Source organism: Phasianus colchicus, chromosome 1 (assembly GCF_987193195.1).
Source record: "Phasianus colchicus chromosome 1, bPhaCol1.hap1.1, whole genome shotgun sequence".
In the NCBI taxonomy this organism is placed as follows: Eukaryota; Metazoa; Chordata; class Aves; order Galliformes; family Phasianidae; genus Phasianus; species Phasianus colchicus.
In genome coordinates this window covers 30,925,066-30,943,728 of record NC_143436.1, presented here as the reverse complement: position 1 = coordinate 30,943,728, position 18,663 = coordinate 30,925,066, and the positions used below count along the sequence as shown (strand labels likewise).

At 36.1% G+C, this 18,663-nt stretch overlaps 1 protein-coding gene across 3 annotated transcripts in view; it reads right to left on the bottom strand.

The window, feature by feature from the left end:
• Nucleotides 1-18,663, bottom strand: part of TMEM117 (transmembrane protein 117) — a 199,759-nt gene that overhangs the window by 126,042 nt on the left and 55,054 nt on the right. Inside the window, exon 1 of one of the 3 annotated variants that reach the window (XM_090137914.1) lies at nucleotides 12,798-12,867. The exons of the other annotated variants lie outside the window; for them this stretch is intronic. The gene's annotated coding sequence lies outside the window, so the exon portion shown is untranslated. Of the gene's footprint in view, nucleotides 1-12,797; nucleotides 12,868-18,663 lie in introns of those variants that run through there. 3 annotated transcript variants of the gene reach the window in all.

Sequence of the window (18,663 nt, the reverse complement as noted above, 5' to 3'; positions counted from 1 at the left end):
TATTTAGCTCTTTTTTTTTTTTTTATCTGCTAATCATAAGGAAGAAATCTTTTTCCACTGAAACCAGTGATTCCATAATTATTTTTAGCAGGGATGACATTATATTAGGTAGTAAGTGGCAATATTTCCTCTAGTCAAAACAGAGATGATTGTTCTTTAAGTCAATGTGGAACCCAAAACAGTTTTGTCAGACAGGCAAAACAGAAAACAGTTATGCTTTGGCTGAACTTTCTCTTCAGAAATTCATTTTCATTAAAAAATGTCATGTTTCCTTTACAAAAGTGAAGTGGCAAAACTAACTCCCCATTATAGAAAAGGAAACGATTAACTTCAAAACAGTGAAGACAGAGATTGGTTTTAGCATAAGACTACATAGATCATATTTCTCTAAAAGCTGAATGGACTGTAGGCATCCATAGTGTTTTAAATTCTTCCAAGACAGGAAGTTGCTATCTTGATACCACCAACATCATCAGTTTGGAACAAATATTAGCTTCCCATATGCTTAGATGCCTCCCATAACAAAGAAAGGGTAGAAAGTGGAACAACCCCTGTGTTAGTAGGAACATTCTTTTTCACAGAAATAGTTTGGAATAAATTCCAAAAGATGAGAAAATGACATAATATAAAATAATATGTTGATATGCCAGGTTTGGAATGCTAACACTTAGCATTTTTACAGTTGCAAGATAAAGACATTCATTTATTACTAATTCTTTAACATCCTACTTTTTCTGAGACAATTTCAAATAGATACACATATCATGAATAAAATACATACAAAATATAAAGTAAAAGTAGGGAATATATTCAAAACACTTTGTCTTGAAGTTCTGGCCAAGGTTGCAGCAAAGCAAAAGAATCTGAACTTATACAGAAAGCATCAGCAATAAAAAAGGTAATGAAAAGGTTTGTCATTCATCTATCTACTCCTGAGCAACGAGAGGCATTACAGAAAGCTCTTTCACTAAAAGAAATTTTTGCCACAACAGAGGTTTTCATTATTAGCAGGTAATTCATCTACAAACTGCCATCTGTGATTGTAAAAATAAATTTTTAAGGTGGGCCAAGAGAGTAAGCGACTACTATTTACTTGAATTAAAGTCATGAAATGCTAATGTGGCAAGCACCAAAAAAAAAAAGTGATATTGAAAGAAAATCTTATACATTTGTAATTTCAGACTTTGTGTGGCCTCTGGTCTCGTTCATCAGTCTTTGACTAATGCAGTGAGACTACTCATAGCTGTTAAGGTTTGTAGCTGGAGAAGAAGGAATGGCCATTCACCTTGAGCTTTGTAGTATGATTTTATGGCTCTGATTACTGCTTCCTCAAAGATGCAACTTACATATTTTTGCCCATATCTTTATGCTGTTCATTCACAGTGAATTTCATTCACATTTCAATTTTTCAATTATTTGTATACAATGTTTTAAATATTTCATTTTCAATTAAGAATAATGTGATGATTATCACAGTAGTAAGTTGTGAAATGACAGGTTTAAAGGTCATAAGGTACAAAATACAATAATCCAGTCTTATCTACATAATCTAGGTCACAATTCTCAGCAGAAACCGACTCAAAAAGGCTTGCCTAACCTCATTTAGAAAGTCTCAATTTTAATACTTTAACTATACATGCAGAAAATAAACACAAAAATTTTCTAATGGTTGCTTAATCTGACTATGAAACGTCTGCATTTTATTTCTACTCTGAATAGAATGTCTAGATTCTGTGTTAAAATACTGCATCTTCTAACACCATGCCAAACTAAACACCAGAAATCTTCTGTTCCATCTCTATATCTGAAGTCTCTCTTCAAGCTTCTCCTGAAGTATTCCTGCATCTCAGACCACAAAGCTTGTGCTACTACTTTGAGTCATTCTCAAGGATTTTGTTTGGCTTTTTTTTTTTTTTTTCACTCATGAGTTTTCATATGGAATCTCTAAGATACTATATTTACGTCCCCTTGCTCCAGCTAAGTAATGCCTTTTTGCATATCAAACACTAGCTCATCTGGTCATCATTTTAAAAAAATCATGTGAAATTAATTATTATAATTAACACTACACTTGCTGTTCACAAAATAAAAGCTAGCATTGTTCTACCAGCAGTAGTGAAGCAGTAGGAGTATTTTGCTGATACAAGCACTCATTTTTGAATGAGCTGATTCTGCTGAAACCATCTACATGTCTTTTCAGTTACTGTACATATACCCGAACAAGCACTTGTAGGTCTGTAACAGAGATAAGAGCTGAGCATAAGCAGAGGATAGATCCCCGAGACATACGGATTCATTAATACTATTCATAAGAAGAACAAAGTCCTCCTCAATTTTTTTGTTTTGGGTAATTATATGGATTAAATTTGTTTCAGAGGAAGAAGCATTTGTGGGTTTTGGTTACTAGAACTAGCAGCTTCTTTCTTATGGGATGAAGGAAAACACTATTGCCTACACCTTTCATATTTTTGTGAAGAAAGTGAAGCATTTCCCTCTTTCAGTTTTGTCTGCTTTCTTTGAAGACTTTTGCCTTCAAAGACAACAACAAAAAAGACTATTTAAGATGACCTTGACCCCAACAAAGTTTCTTCAGAGATGTGAAAAGCTCTATGGTAATTTGGGTGAAGATATTACAAAGCCACCTGACTTCCCTGTATTAAGGGAAAACCTGAGATGCAACCTCTTTCATAATACATTTACCAGTTTAATATACGTATATGCCTAACAAACATTACCACAAAGAGTCATTTTCAAGAGAGACAATGTAGATGTCCCTCTCCTCTCTGTCACCAGAGAATGATGGAGGTCAAGAACTTTAAACATGAAAGTTGGGGGGAAAAGGTGATAGAACTCCTTAAAGGTCAGTGCTGGAATAACAGACCAAAACCAAATGATGTTAGCACAACAAATTAATTTTTCAGATCAAACTGCCATTTCAGTCAAGAAAAGAAACATGGTCCTGCAGGTGAGAGCAAAATGTTCACCCCAGCAGGTCACCAAAACACCACTGTTCCAGCTCAAGAATGGTACAAGAATGTACAAGAATGCTTGTACAAACAAGCTCATAATGGCAAATGTGTGAAGTAGCTACGTGAAGCCACTTCTGAGAATGCAGGTAAAACTGTCTTGCTTTGGGTTGGCACAGCTCCTTCTTAATGCTGAGAAGAATTCCACTTTTGATTGGAGAGGAACTGCCTAGAATCAAGTCCTTTAGACTGGCCAAGAAACTCAACTATGATTTAAAACAAAAGTTGAAAAGAATAAGTAAAATAAAATAGATTAATCCGAGTGCAAACAGCAAATGCAAACACTAGTGGTAGATAACATCACTGGTTTCAATGCTTTGACTTCTTTCTTTGTAGGTGTGCAGGTTCTAGAAAGAAGCATGGTTGAAATCGGCTGTTTATTATCTTGCCTCCTGAAATCTAATTCTTTATTTCTTAACTAGTAAAATAAAGAAGCATCCTACTGTAACTTAAATAAAAATCTGTGTTAAAGTTGGATTTGCGAAGTTATAACAAAAACTGGGCAGGTGCACTTCTAAATGTTTACCCAAGTGACTGCTCCCCTCCTGACTTATTTTTAACAGCCTTTAATGATGTTGGTTATATATATTGAACTTGCTTCCTTTCACAATTCTAAATATTAAACTACATTAACAATTAAAAATGCATATATAGATACGGAAATGATGCACTTCTGCATGAAGGCATTTTAATTCACTCCTAATTAATATAATCCAGGTTTTTGCCATAACATTCTTCACAGAAATGCTGTTATGTACCAAAATGAACATTTATCAATGAAAACACAGGTTTGTTAAAACCAGTCTTGCACAGAAATCACACAGTTCCTGTGCTCTTAGAACTGCAACAGCCAAGTTTCTCTGAAAGACTGAGCACCAGTAACTGCACCAGTTACGACTTCACAGCAACAATACTGAAAATGGTTTGGGCTATATGTTATTAAACAACTGTATTACACTGCCATAAAATAAGTCTAAAATATCAATATGTTATTCATCAATTTCTTCTGACAGGATTTCATTAATGAAATTGCAAAGCATCATGCAACTAATCTATAAGGCTTCCCTAAAATAACCTGCTTGATGAGATTAGGGATTTCTGTGCATAAGCAATAAGAAAGCTTGTATCTCACATTCATGCCAGCCTTGAAATGGGTCCCACTGGGAAGCATTTATTGTCAAACAGTTAATAGTCAATAATTCTAGATGCTCAGACTAATAGCTTCAAATAAATGTAATCAAACAAATAAGTTTATGATGCTTTTTTAGAACAATCAAATTAAAGGATTCAATAATACAGTTAAGAACAAGTATTTGGACAAAATGATGCAACTGGGCTTAATGATATACATTGAAATGCTAGAAGCAGCATGTAAAGTGTTAGACACACAGGTGGCCCCTAGATTCACATGGCTGCCAGAGAACAGGAGAATGTAAGTATTTTACTAGTAATGATGTACTAAAGTAACCTTTTGGTTTTGGAAATAAGTTTTGCTGCATGCTGGCTGCTTTGGTGTGGTACAGCAGAACAGTTACCTTCATGTACATTAATGCTTCTGAAGTCAGAAGCACTTAAACTAAGCATATTGCTACGGAGCTCGCTGAGCCAGAGCATCCTGGAAAGATGAAGTTCTCTGGAAACTACATAACATACTTCTGGGGAAAGAGTGATCCTGTATCAGTTTCTACACAGCAGCTGTTTCTCAGCTGGTTTAGATGATGCAGTGTTTTCAACTTGCACACAGCAAAACTGAATAAAAAAAATGGAATACACAAGCAACCAGAAAGACTTTAAGATAGGACTACTATAAAGCTACAAGCATTGCAGGCCTAGTTCTCCACTTTTTGTTTAGTGCACGTAGCATTTCCCATAAAATAATGTGATCAAGGAAAACAGTATATGTTTATTTGCTTTGACAGATGACTGAACTGCAATCAGGAAACTGGATAATTCTGACACAATTAAACAATAAAAGCTAAGACAAAGTTGCAAAATGTAATCATGTTAGGAACATACTGAATCAGAACTGATCTATAGTTAGATTAATTGTAATGAAGTAGAATATAGCATCACATATTCATCTCAGAATTCCCTTCTGGAGATTCACTTGAAAAACAGAGAAATGTAACTAAAAGTTCCAACTACCAGATCAGAAACGCAGCTAATGAAAGCAGCACAACTCCTCACATTGACAAATTTAAGCAAGTCATGGTCTCACCACAGCTGGTTCTCCTTCTAGTGGATTCTTTACATTTTCAGGGTGACATGGCCTCAAAATAACCAGCAAAGCCAATTCAAACAAAAGGGTAAGGATAAATATATGCACAGGCCTAATTGTAAAAGCTTTCACCACATCCATCAGATTCCAAACCTTCTGAATCCCTCCAAGTTAAAAAAAATTGCAGAATTCAGAAAATAAGTGGATATAAGTTTAGCACAAGTTCTCAGCAATTCCATTCAGAATGAATTCATTAAGTAAACTACTAAAAGCATGCAAGAGATCAGTGCGGACAAGTTTCTGATTTGATTCATTGCTAACATGTAGATGTTAAATACATTATTAGGTATGGCTGCAGTTCCATTTGAAATTACTATTTCAAACAGAAACTGCACATTATTCATTGATACACAAATTTACTTTCCATTTATTAATTGAAGTATGGCCACATGTTAATTTTATGAGTCAAAATTAAGACCAAAAAGATTATTAATAATATATCTATAATTCTGGAACTCTGCACAGTGTGCTGCAGCACAAAGTGCTGTAACTAGGTGTGAGCTGTTATTGGATTGCACTAATGAACTAACCCTACCCTTCAACATTTATCTAATTTCATTAAGATAAATTAATGTTTGTGATTATGCAGAAAGAAAATAGAATAAGAATCTCAGACTAAGACAGATGATAGTCATAGGAGTGCATACTACCTGGCTGTTAGATTGTATAGAGAATGATTTCACCAAGATATAGCATTAGCATTTAACAGAAGGCTCAAACAATACTTCAAACTGATTAAAAAAAATGAAAAATTTACTAATTTGTCCCTACTGCCCATTTGATTTTCTCCCCGTCAGCGAATTACTTAAGTGTGTGAGTAACTTACGGTAATTCCTTATGATTCAGAACTAAGCATATGTATTTTTGAGCTCATTTGACACACCTAAAAAGAGCAGATACTTTACTGCATTTTTATTTTCCTTATCTTTATAGGACATTATAGTGATTTTCACTATAAACAAATTTCTGTCCACTATGAATATTTAAGCATAGGGGAAATTGATTCCCTTACTCGCATTTCCTCTCTGACTCACTTTCTCCACTTCTTATTTACTTGCTTAGTTCTGTCAACCCAGTCTTCTGGTTTTCTATTATTTCTCCTTATGCCTACTCTCATGTTGTCTGTATAGATTGTGGATTACAGTACTAAAGTGTGAATCAGGAGATGCTGACACTGCAGATGTGCCTGGCTGAGGTGGAAATAATTCTGTTAAGAATAAATATCCCAGATAAAGACCAAGGAGCCACCTGGAGCTGACAAGAGATAAATAAGATTATGCTGCAGGAATTACTTACCTTGCTCAAAAGAATGCCAAAACCAGAAGGGTTGACATTCCCCTTACATCTCAAGGTTACAAACAAACAGAAATAATTTACTTTCATTCCTATTGGACAGATATTTCTTCTCACTAAACCACTGAACAGAGCTTAGCAATTTAACAGATGGCATTTCAAATGAATCTTAAAGCTACAGAAAAAAAACATGAGAAACGTTGGGTCCATGAAAACTAGTGCAAAGGTGCAGTTTTAATCAAACTCCACATCAGAATATGACAAATTATTATTATTTTTTAAGCCAATACAGTTCAGATCGTTGCTTACATTTCTATCAATTCTAAATTCACTCCGATGACACAAAATAATTTATGTTTGAGAAAATATATTTTTAAAGTTCCAATAAATGGCTGCTCCAGGTTGCTCTATCCAAAGAGAGAGAGCAAAATCAAACCAAACCTCAAATGTAACTGGGCATTTGGGAGCACTTCAGAGAAGGTAAACCAAAGATCTTTCCCACGATTTTATTTACATAAATGCCTAGCTGTAGAGCTGCTGACAGTAGAAAGCTTAATAAAGAATAAAATACCGACATGCCTCATAAGCAACTGCGTTAATGAACTGTTTGCATCGCTTGCAGCAGGTTAAGAATATTAAGCCTTTGCTCCTGCTGAGTACAGCAGGTACTCTCTATTTGTTATCTCACTAGGAACTTGTAATAATGTTTCATGGCAAGGATATCTACACTCTGTAGTTAATGGCTAGTAGGTAAAAAGTATCTGCTTGAGATCACTGATAGATTACATATATCATCTACAACAGATCTGACTGCACTTTGAAGTCTGACTTCATAATTAGTATATAGATAAATGAAGATTGGTCTCCTATTGAATTACTTCAGGGGCTTGACCCCAATTTCCCAGTTGTTTCCAATTTTAGCAGGTATGCTTTCCTGTATCTTCCAACAGCAGAACAGTTTCCTGATGTTATCTGCACACAAAAGGCTTGTCCTCGGTATTTCAAAGGTCAAACTATTAAAATTGTATTCTGTAGTAACAGTTAATATATGGATACAGACATTGAATGTTCTTACACAGTCTGTACGACGAATGGCAGTTACTCCCATGTCTGTACCTGTTAAATTTAAAACACTTGCAAGCATTCAATATCAATCACAGCATCATGCTGTACTTACAACTACAAATGCTTGATTACTTTGAAATACTTGCTGTAAGGAGCTAAATATTTTTTATTCCTGTATAATTACTCCTCAAAATTATCCAATTCCATGAAGCCACATCACAAACTGAACGCATTCCAACTTTTAACATAGAGAGCATCCTTTTCCTAAGAACTCTGTGAAGGACAGTTGTATCTTACCATTACTATCCTTTTCCTAGTGCAGATTATAGAGGTCAAATGTGTAAAATACTCCATATTTTGCTCCAAGGTTCCCAGTAATATATTTTGTTTAACTAAGGAAAAAGCAGGCGGCTTCTTCCTGGAAGCATTAGAGGCCAGGCTGGATGGCACTTTGAGCAACTTGGTCTAGTAGGAGCTATCTCTGCTTATAGCAGGGGGGTTGGAACTAGGTGATCTTAAGGGTCCCTTCCAATGTGAACCATTCCATGTGTCCATAAAATTAGTGGAAAATGAGTTGTTTTATACATATGTTTAAATTGAGAATAAGAAAGGATTTTCAATCTTGAAATTCTATGTTTCAATACTTATTTTTCTCTGAAGTTGGGGCAAAAAGTTGATACAGTAAAATATTCTGAAAAAAAGTAAACTTTCAATTCCAGATGTAGTTTTGCAGTTACCTATCCTGTGCTGTGCACTCTCTCTCCACCAGAAAAGATACAACACACCCCAAGAGTTTGTAATAGCCAGACTGTAACATTAAATACGAAAACAGGAGTTATCCAAGCATGCTTACTATTAAAAAAGACATGTATCAGCACAATGATTTGGATACGTGCAAAGAGTAATGGAAAACTATCTTAAAAGCTGACTATTTATAGAAGTGAAAATAGGAGAGTTCAGCAAATAATTTTTTGTTAAAAATTTCAACTTGTCTGAAAACACATTTTCTGTAGAAAATTCTGTATTACAACTGGATACAGCTTTTAAGTCAAAGTCACAAGGGCTTTTGTTTCCCACCCTTGCTAGGTGTCTCTGCAGTACCAGCCTTTGGTCAAGCAGCTTGCTAAGAACCAGAGCTTCTCCTACCCATGTCGAGCTACAGTTATCTTGACAGGAGATGTCAAGGAAAACATGCTACAAGGTGATCAGAAACACATGCAAAATAAATCTGAAGAAAGGCTCCAAGAAGGGCAACGTGGAAACGTTTTTGATGAAATACTGCAAGAGTGCCAGAAACCAGTCGTTCAGGAGTTTGAACCTAGCCACATGAAAATGATTATTTTTGTAAACACAGACATGTCTGTTAAATTCTCTGCCTTTTTCTCCACTGGCTTTAGTGGCTGATGGAAGATATAACAAATGAATGCAAATCTCATAAATAAAAGAAATTACATTAATGCTAAAGAGCATTACTATTATTATAACAAAGAGAGTTTGTTTATTGAGGGGTTAGAAGTACTGTAAGACATCAGAAGGCCTTGTTATTTAAGTCTTGGTAAAAAGCTATTAGCAGATTGAAGCTCGTGCTTTCTCTGCTGCAATGGTGAGGCCAAAACAGAAGAAACTGAAGGCAGAAAAGGAGGCATTGTTAACAAGGATTTCCATGTGTATATAGACAGGAATTTGAAGATGTTCTATGAACTGAAACCCCATTTTGAAATATTTGTGTGACATTTCCATTTCAGCTTTCTTTGTTCTTGGCCTTGCTAATCTACCACTCTTACTTCCCAGTACCTGAACTAGCTTCTCTTCTTCTGCACTTACTGCAGCTTTTCAACTACTGATAACAAAATTGTGTGTAGATAAAACATTAACAATAATCACAGCAGTGTTTACAAGTAAAAAACCAAACGCACTTTTCCTTTTACTCTCTCTCCTAACTACATCAACCCACAGATACTGCCTCCTACCATGACCTCACTGTTCTGTTTCTTTTCTTTCTCTGTGGTTCACAGACAGGAAGACAACCTCAGAAAGAAAACATTTCTGTTCAGACTCTCGCTTTCAAAGACTGAGCATTGGGTAGAATCAAGTTCTTCAAGTCAAACTACTGAGGAGGGGACACACCACACAAAATGTATGCTTTGTTATGAAACTCAGACACCTGATGTGCTTTCAAAGAGCAATAACTGATACCAGCAGAACTCAAGATAACAATGCATTTTTACTCCTTCACACTCTGAAAGGTTTCTGCTTATTTCAGATTCAAAATGGTAAGAGCAACACAGTGACACTCCTGAATGTCACTACTTCAATTCTTTATGATAAATGATCTGTTATAAGAAAGAGAAGGAAAAGCTTTCAGTGTAGACCACTCCAACATTCAAACCACAAAATACTGGTCAAGTTTTGGTCTTGCAGCCTTAATAAGCTTCTTTCCATTGACAAACACATTGGCAAAAGGCTTGCAATGCATTCAGAAAAGAATAAACCTGAAGCATACATTGGCTTTGTCTACTGACTTGGAAATACCATTGCAGTGAATAAAAAGCACACAAAATATTCTTTGAATCACTGTTTTCAATCAAAAGCAGATAGAATAATGCTGTTTTAGTCATGATGAAATAATAATTGAATACTAAAAACACAAAACATTCTCTTGGTTCCATTTCACTGCTCTCTGAGTGTTACAAAAGTCCCTTATTCAATGGCAGCAAGGAGAAAGTTACTTCTGCAAGGTGTCTGGTACCAGCTAAGCTGCTGCGCTGGTACACAAGGAGCAAGAAGAAATTCTAAAGGAGTTATCTACACACAAACATAAGAGAAAGCAGGCAAAAGGTGATTGTTAATTTAGGAAATCATCTACATAGAGTGTTTTTTTCATTGCTTTATTTATTTTCCTTTTGTCTCAGAAAAGAAATCCCATTTCATTTGCATTTCCTCATGCCATTCTTCCTTCACTGTAACCTGAAGTTTCAGCTCCTGACAAGCCCAGATGAACAATGCCATTCATTCAAGATGGCCTTTGCCCTCCCAGTATCTTTTTCTTCTTTCTGTCTTTGTTTTGTTTCATCCCCCCCCCCCCCCCAAAAAAAAAAAAGAAGTCTCCACTACTGTTTATTGGCTACCATTACACATGGGCCATTTTTGAAGCCTAAGTGGAACATTTCAAGGAAAGAAAGTAAACAGCAGTAGAAGACATATACAGAACCTATAAAAGAACCACGAAAACAGAGTATTATTCATTCCATTCCCTAACACAAAACTTATGTAGTAGTCAATGTAATCATCACAATTTAAAAGAAGTGACTATCTTTCTGCAGAGTATATAACGTGGGCCTGGAATTACTTCTGGGTACTGTAGCAGTAAGAAGTTTAGGTAATATGAGAAAAATTATATTAGAGACTAATTGAAGAACGCCTAATTACTGGCTATTAACATACATATACAACATCTAACATACAAAACTCATAAGCACTTCATTGGTGGAAATTCAGGGTACACTGGGAGATGTATCAAGAATCCTTCTTGCTCCCCTGCCTCCTCCTTAGATGCCTGGCCACTACATATTGCTGTAAGTTAGAACTGACAATCAGTACAATGCATTACAGTCTTTTTCACACTTCCACAAGACCATAAATATCTGCAGGTCACAAAAGGAAACAAAAAATATGCTAGTGTGTTACTTTCAGATTTACATAGGTTTAAACTGGGGTGGAAAAGGAGTATTATTACTGCAGCTTTTTGTTACTGCTAGTTCCTATCATAAACAACAGTGTTTTATTTATCTATATTCTGGTAACAACACTGAAAACTTTATTTATTATACTCTTCCTGGTGAAATATAAATCAGCACAAGGACACTTTGGAAAACCTCAGAGAGCAACTAACCGCTGTTCGTCAGTTGGCAGCTCCAAAAAAATTTTAACATTCCATGGCACCATGATGCATATTTTAACAGCAGCAGATTTCACCAGCAACTCTCCCTTCTGAAGAACTGTTTTTTGCAAAAAGATCAGCAGCACAAGACCATCCCTCTCAACTTGTAACTGCCTTTGGTATACAGTACCCATTAGGCAAACGTAACTTTGGCATCTATTAAGTAAAATGCACTTTTATAAAATACACACACAGTGAGCATCCAGGAACCAAAATTCAGTGATCTCAGCTTAGCCCACACTTCTCCTCTACTGCATTTCATCCAGAGAGTCACAATTTTTCCCAATATCTCATTCTCATGACCAAAACTTCAGAGAAATTGTGGACATTATAACAGCCACTCAAGTAGCCTGGAAGCAATGTGCTTCCTTGCTTATCCTGAGATAGAACAAAACCACAGCTTTCTCTTAACCTGATCAAATACTGCTTAATGCAGTTCCACAAAGCATCTGTATGTCCAAAACACAAAGTTTGTGTTTTGTCTTTTGTAAAAGACTGCTTTTACAGAACAGTGATGGTTGGGATCCTAGGCATAAAGTGCCTCCCAGTGGTGAGGAATACAGAAACCAATGTGGATTCAGCATAAAGAAAGGTTGCGCGCTGCTGAGATCCCAGCTTTCCAGCTCAACTCCCATCTCATACTTTGCTGCAGTGGCACTGATGCTCAGATTAGGCCAGAGGCAGACTGAAGTAACTCCCTTGCACACCCCTATAAATATGTATGTATATATACATACACATATATATAATTCAGAATACTCGGTCCTTGGCACCCTTTTTCCCACAAAAAGATAAGACTAACCAAAGTGTTTTTGTGTCAACTGTGGTTAACACAAGCCAGACCAAGCTTACCACGCCAATTAATTAGGATGCTTATGAGGAAGATACATAGATGATACATGATACAAGATCCTTTTTACTGCAATACCGACAGCAAGAATACTAGTATTTATCTGGTGGCCCAGAGGAGGCTTTAGAAAAGAACTTAGACCATGAGAAGTCCATCATCTCTGTATTTAAGGAATTAGCTAGATTTAACCCATGTGCAGTGACTCATATGAGGCCCTGCATTACTGAAGTATTTAAGAAAGAATTAAATCTCCTTGCACAGTTGGAAGAGTAGCACTGTTAAGATGGCACTTTCCAGGTGTCATGGTCAGAAAGGTTACCATGTTGAAAAAGAAGAAATGCTTACCCATTTCTGAGGATCTAGGCTCACGATAGAAAACACCAAAAAGGAGGGATCTCCAGAAAGAGATCCTTCCCCAGTGGTAGTCAGCCATTAAGTGGGGTCTAGAAGGGGTGGAGCCAGGCTGCTGGTAACACAGGTGAATTGCCTTCAGCTGTGTTCCCACGGCTGACCCAGCCCTTCTCTCAGGTGATCAATCAGTAGTTCAGGCTGTGACTCAACAGTTCCCACACACCCCTCCATCTTGAGTCAGTGAGCAGTAACTTCAAACCGATCTACACTGCCTTGCCTTGCAATCTGCAGCTCTGCAGTCCAGGAAAAAAAAAAAAAAAACAACAACCTAAAACCATAAACAACAACCAGGTTTTTAAAAAAGCAGCTACAAATGCATATTTTTGTTGCAAATGAATTACTAATACTACTAATCTGTGGCATGGAAGCTTGAACTACGCTTGTCTGTCTCCCACAGATGTTTTCACTGTCCTGCTCTCTATGCTCATTGTTTCTGAGGTACTTTCATTTCTATCTAATTAATTAATTACTTCCAATTAATTGACAGAAGCTTCATACTGTATTACCAAAGGATTACAAATTAAATTTTAATTGTGGTTCATTGTGCAGGAGAAACCAAGTATAAACATAATCACACACCATTATAAAATAAGTATGCTAGACATTTTCCAGAACAGATGCATAGTGTCCAAATTATCGTCAATTCTGATATACTGTAAACAAGCTAAGACTCATTTATTAAACTCAACATATCACACCTCCCACACACAAATGCATGAGACAAATGTTTAAAGATTCAAATTTTCACAGATGGTAGCAAGAAGAAAACACTGTTATAAGACAAGAATTTTACGCCTGTGGTCTTCAGCAGTCACTGGTGTTCTACTGAAAGAAACACAAAATTCTCACTATAGCTCTCCTTTGCCACAGTAGCAGCAAAATCACTTAATTGTCACTGTGAGTGTGGTCTGACATCATGTGGAACTTGATCCCTGCACTGCCAGGTGCCCAACACAACTACATGTTCAAATACAATTTAGCAACTCTTTGGGGCAGAAAATAATCTTTGCAGTAAGAGTATGTGAGCTTGTGAAAACAGATTAGGAGAAAAGAAGCTAGAGAATGGGAGCATGCTGCTCTGAATCTGAAAATCTGAAAAAGGTGTCTTCATCACTGCAGCGTCCAGGAGAGGATGGTTCTGCTAGCTTTAAATGTTCTGTGAAACTTCATCTGCTCTGGAAGAGCAAACAGTATTTTTGGAGGTAGTGGGAGGAAGAAGGATAAAGCAGAGACAGTTATTTCCAAAGAAACACATTTTTTATTTAAAAGGTTGACTTCAAAACATCTGATTGTCAGCCTCATCAGTGAATTCAAAATTTATTACGTAAACTAGGCTAGATCCTTAGTTGATAAAAACCTATGCAGCTCCACTGTTCCCAGTAAGGGGAAGGGTGAGTTCTGAGGTCATGAGAAAGTCAGCATCCCTCACAAACAACCTGAAAGGACATTGACTATTTGGTGGCATTTAAGAAATACTTACTACCTACTATCTGAGTAAACTTTTTAACAAAAGAAGGGAGATCCATAGTTTGAAACGGCTGACAAACTCTTCACTCCACCCATTACCATTAACCACTGAAAAATAAGACTTTTCCCTGTAGATAGACTTCAGATAGTAACCCTCAAAATTCTGATTTTAAACCCCACTAGCTAGAGGCCATCTTTCAAACATATAGAGCATGTGAAGTATAGACTTCTTCCAAACTACCATCTTGTCAGAATGCTAAAACAAATTCTTCAAAATTGAGGTTTAAAGAATAGTCAGCGGGTTCATCCAGATAATAAAATGCAATCCTGTAATTGCTCATCCTACAGATCAGTTGTCACTCAACAGTTGTCACTGATCCAAAAATATTAGAAGTTGACTGGTAATAAAACTACAGATGATCCAGTGATATATAGCAAATCATAGGCACAATTATGTGTCTTCAGTTATCATTCTAATGGTCAATAAATTAGTGCTAATCTGTAAAACAAGGGATATCATATGAGAAAGCATAACATAAGCATCATTATAGCAACAAAACACGAGGTCTCAGTTCAGTATTAACAGATAAGAACATCCCTGAGAATATACACAGAGAACTGCCTCTCCAGAATGTGAGGACAGTATTCCTCCTAGGTTTTGGAGGCATTTTTGGACAGCATGCGTATTTTCAGAATGCTGTTTTGGGCCCAGATGCTCTGATGGAAAACACTAGAAAGAAGGAAAGATACAGGAATTACTGACTAATCAGAGGACTGTAAATCCTGCCTTGCAATGACAGTGCTAAGAATGTGTCTATCTGATCAAAGTGAAGATTAAGAGGGAACTTGATTACACCACACAAGTACCTACATGGGAGATTATTGATAGTAGAGAGCTTTTTAATCTAGCCAAAATGTGATTAACAGCACTAAATGGTGGAAAGAGTAAATTAAACAACACAAAGCAGAAACAATGTACACATGTTTAACTATTAAAACAATTAAACTGTGAAATGCTAAGGCTTTTAAAGTTTAGGAGTTATACCTGATGTGAACCAGTAGAATTTATGCCAGTAAAAAGAGAGATGCTTCTCATGTGCTTTGGTTCTAGAACTAGTGCATTTTTAGGAAAAGTATCATGCAAAAAGCCTCCTGACTTTCTTGAACAACCAAATGAAAAAAAAAATTGGCACTATGTTCATTTCATATGCATCGCTGTGAAATTTTTCTTAACTGTCTTTTACATTACATGCATGTAGCTAGAGTCTACTGTTGTCCTGCATTCTATTCCTGCAAAGGAAACCCTCGAGATTCAGCATTTCTGAATACACAGGTAAACACTGCTAATGATACTGGAACACTGCCTCTCAGGAGCATCAGGTTTTCTCTATGTTCGACAGAATAAGCAGAACTATTTACATTTTGTCCGTGAAAGAATGCCAGTTCACTGACTAAAAGACTATGCCACTAAATGGAGCGCATAATACTGTCAGTCATCTCCACAGAACATTTACATTGGCATGTATACAAGCATATCAAAAATCAACATATACGTATATATCGCAATAAAATGATTGCTAGCAGTTTTTGAGGCTGTACTGCTGCTGTAACTTTAAAATGCATTCATTGTAAGTTTTCACATGGGACCTGTAGTCTATTACAAGATGCTGCTTTATGCACACTGCAGACGCTCCACTGTCACTTAGCAGTCTGCTGACAAAAACAGAATTGTATTTTATATACAGTGACACGCAATGAAAATGTGTTATCTACATGATTTATAAAAAGGAAACCATAATATGCGTACTCCTGTGGTGATAAACAGTATGCAAATTGCAAATCCAAGGACAGATACTGAACTAATTTGATGTTTTGAATGTTCAATAAGTTGCATAACACATGTGCATGTGCGTGCGGGGGTGTCAGAGAGACTGAGAGGAACTGATTTATCCTGTCGAGCTTTTAGATGTTTCTTCTCAGATATTTATAACAAGATATCACTCTTTGGGGTCACATTACTGGTGGCTTATTTAGCTAATATTTTAGGACTGTGGGGAAAACATTTGATGGAATATATTCAGTCCAGTGTCTGATAGGTGCTTTGTAAAGTGAATGAACTGGTGACTGAATGAATGAAACAGGCAGTTTTTCTTTGGTATAAATTCGTTAACAAACAAGAATTTGGACAGAACTGACACACAAAGCGCACTCAATTAATTTACAATACTATCTCTGTTGCTTCACAAAAGGCTTTCAAAATATCTTTCCATTCTCATTTTCTCCCATCTGTGCTTCCCATGTTTTGTCCATCTGCAGTGTCTTTGAAAGGAAAGGGCAAGACTATGATAAAAGGCTAGTAAATAGTCAGATGGAAGTAAACTCAAACTTCCCGATAGAACTCAAATATCTTTATGTAGCATTCAACCACCTTTCCCTGTTTATTCCTCAAAAAACACTTCAGTTCACTACCTTTTTTGCAACATTGTTAGATTTTACATTATAATCTTTCCTACGTGTTTAGCAGCATTGGGAAAAAGAGAAAACATTAATTCTCCAATGGATATTTAGTTAACAAGTTTGATACAGAGGCTGTGCACTTGCTGCAACTCTTCAATAATGTATAGTGAAGTAAATACTGCTATTCCAAATTCCACCTTGGAAAGATTTGGAAACTATGAATTAGACATAAAAGCAGAATCTCAGATGAATAAATAAACACAGGCCTTTACATTCAACCAATCTTCCCATTTACAAGTCTACATTAGTCCCTGAAGAAACCACTTTTTTCCCCCCGCTTTCTTGCTAGATTTCCTTTCAGCACCAAAGTATCTCCAAATTTCTAAAGTAATCACTTACGACTTTATAATCAGTTAATGTATCTGGAAGATAATTTGTCTTTCATGTGATAACTTAAGAGGAAATTTCAAAAATCAGGAATTTTCTGTACCAAGAATGGTAGAACAGGCATGTTGCAAATGACATGTAATGCTCTACTGTACATATTTCATATGGCTTGATAGTGTTTTAAATATATCTTTATATCTAACATTTAAGAAATATACATCATCAGAATAATATATTTGTGATTGTACTTTTCCAGATCAAACATCTATCCCAGCACTCCACCTCCCACAAATGATCAAGGAAAGTTTTACGATAAGAAACGATAGATGATACTTCTGCATTACAGACTTCCAGATTTGAGTAACCCAAGGCTCAAGCACTTTCTCAATCAAATGTGATATCATTGTGTTTATAATTCCATTTATTTTCATTCTACCATGTGATATTATTTGATAACCCCTACATTTTACAATATGAGAAAGCAAAAAATTGTTCTTCAGTTTGTGCGTGCCACCTGTAGACTCTAGTCCACTTTTATAGACTCTAGTCCACTTAATAGCTTCTTGTATGAAAGACATTCCTTTGATCATCCTTGCTGCACTTCCAGTATTTTTGAGATCCATATATTATTTTTTTGAAGAGGAAGCAGAATGATGCATATTATTCAAGATGAAAGATTGCTTCAAGTATGAACAGTAGCATGATTTCTGTTCCTTTTAAACTTATTCTTTTTTCTCTACTATTTTCCTAATAATTCCTTATATTCTCTCCTCTGCCCTCTCTCACTGTTGAACTGACACTTGTTATACAACTACCTATATTAACTCTCAGCTCTGTTTGCTGTAGCTGAAGCAATAGCTTTTCATATGCCACATCATCCTCTAAAAACTTGGTGCTATGAAATCCTTCTGCAACTCTTTGCAGTGAGGTTTCATCTTCACCTCATTGAACAAAGTAGTGTCATCAAAAACTTTACTATTACCCTCTTTCCCAGCACAGTCTGCAAACATTGAGCAGTACAGATACCAGCACAGATCCCCTTGACACATTACTAAGAAACTTCCTCATTCTTAACACTGATTATTTATTTCTGTCCTTTGTATCCTGTCTTTTAACAGGCTGTTTGTTTCAATACATCTTCATTCTAATCCTGACTGAGATTCTTGAAAGTCTTAGATCAGAAACTTGTTGAAAGACTTCAAGTAAGTTAATATCAATTGGATTTATTAGTTCACAAATTCAGTGATGCCTTAGGCACTTAAATGTAAGAGATTTTTGCAAGGCATAACCTTCCTCTGCAGAAGAATTCTTTCAGACTCTTCTTAGTAGTGCATATTTGTTTACAGTTCATTGATCCCATCAGCTTGCCCAGCAGGGATGTCAGACTTCTGCAGCTGTGGTTCTCCAGCTGTCTCTGTGTGTATTTTAAAGTATTAACTGCAAAAGTGACCAAAAGTTTAATTTAATTTTCAAACTGTGCACCACAAAA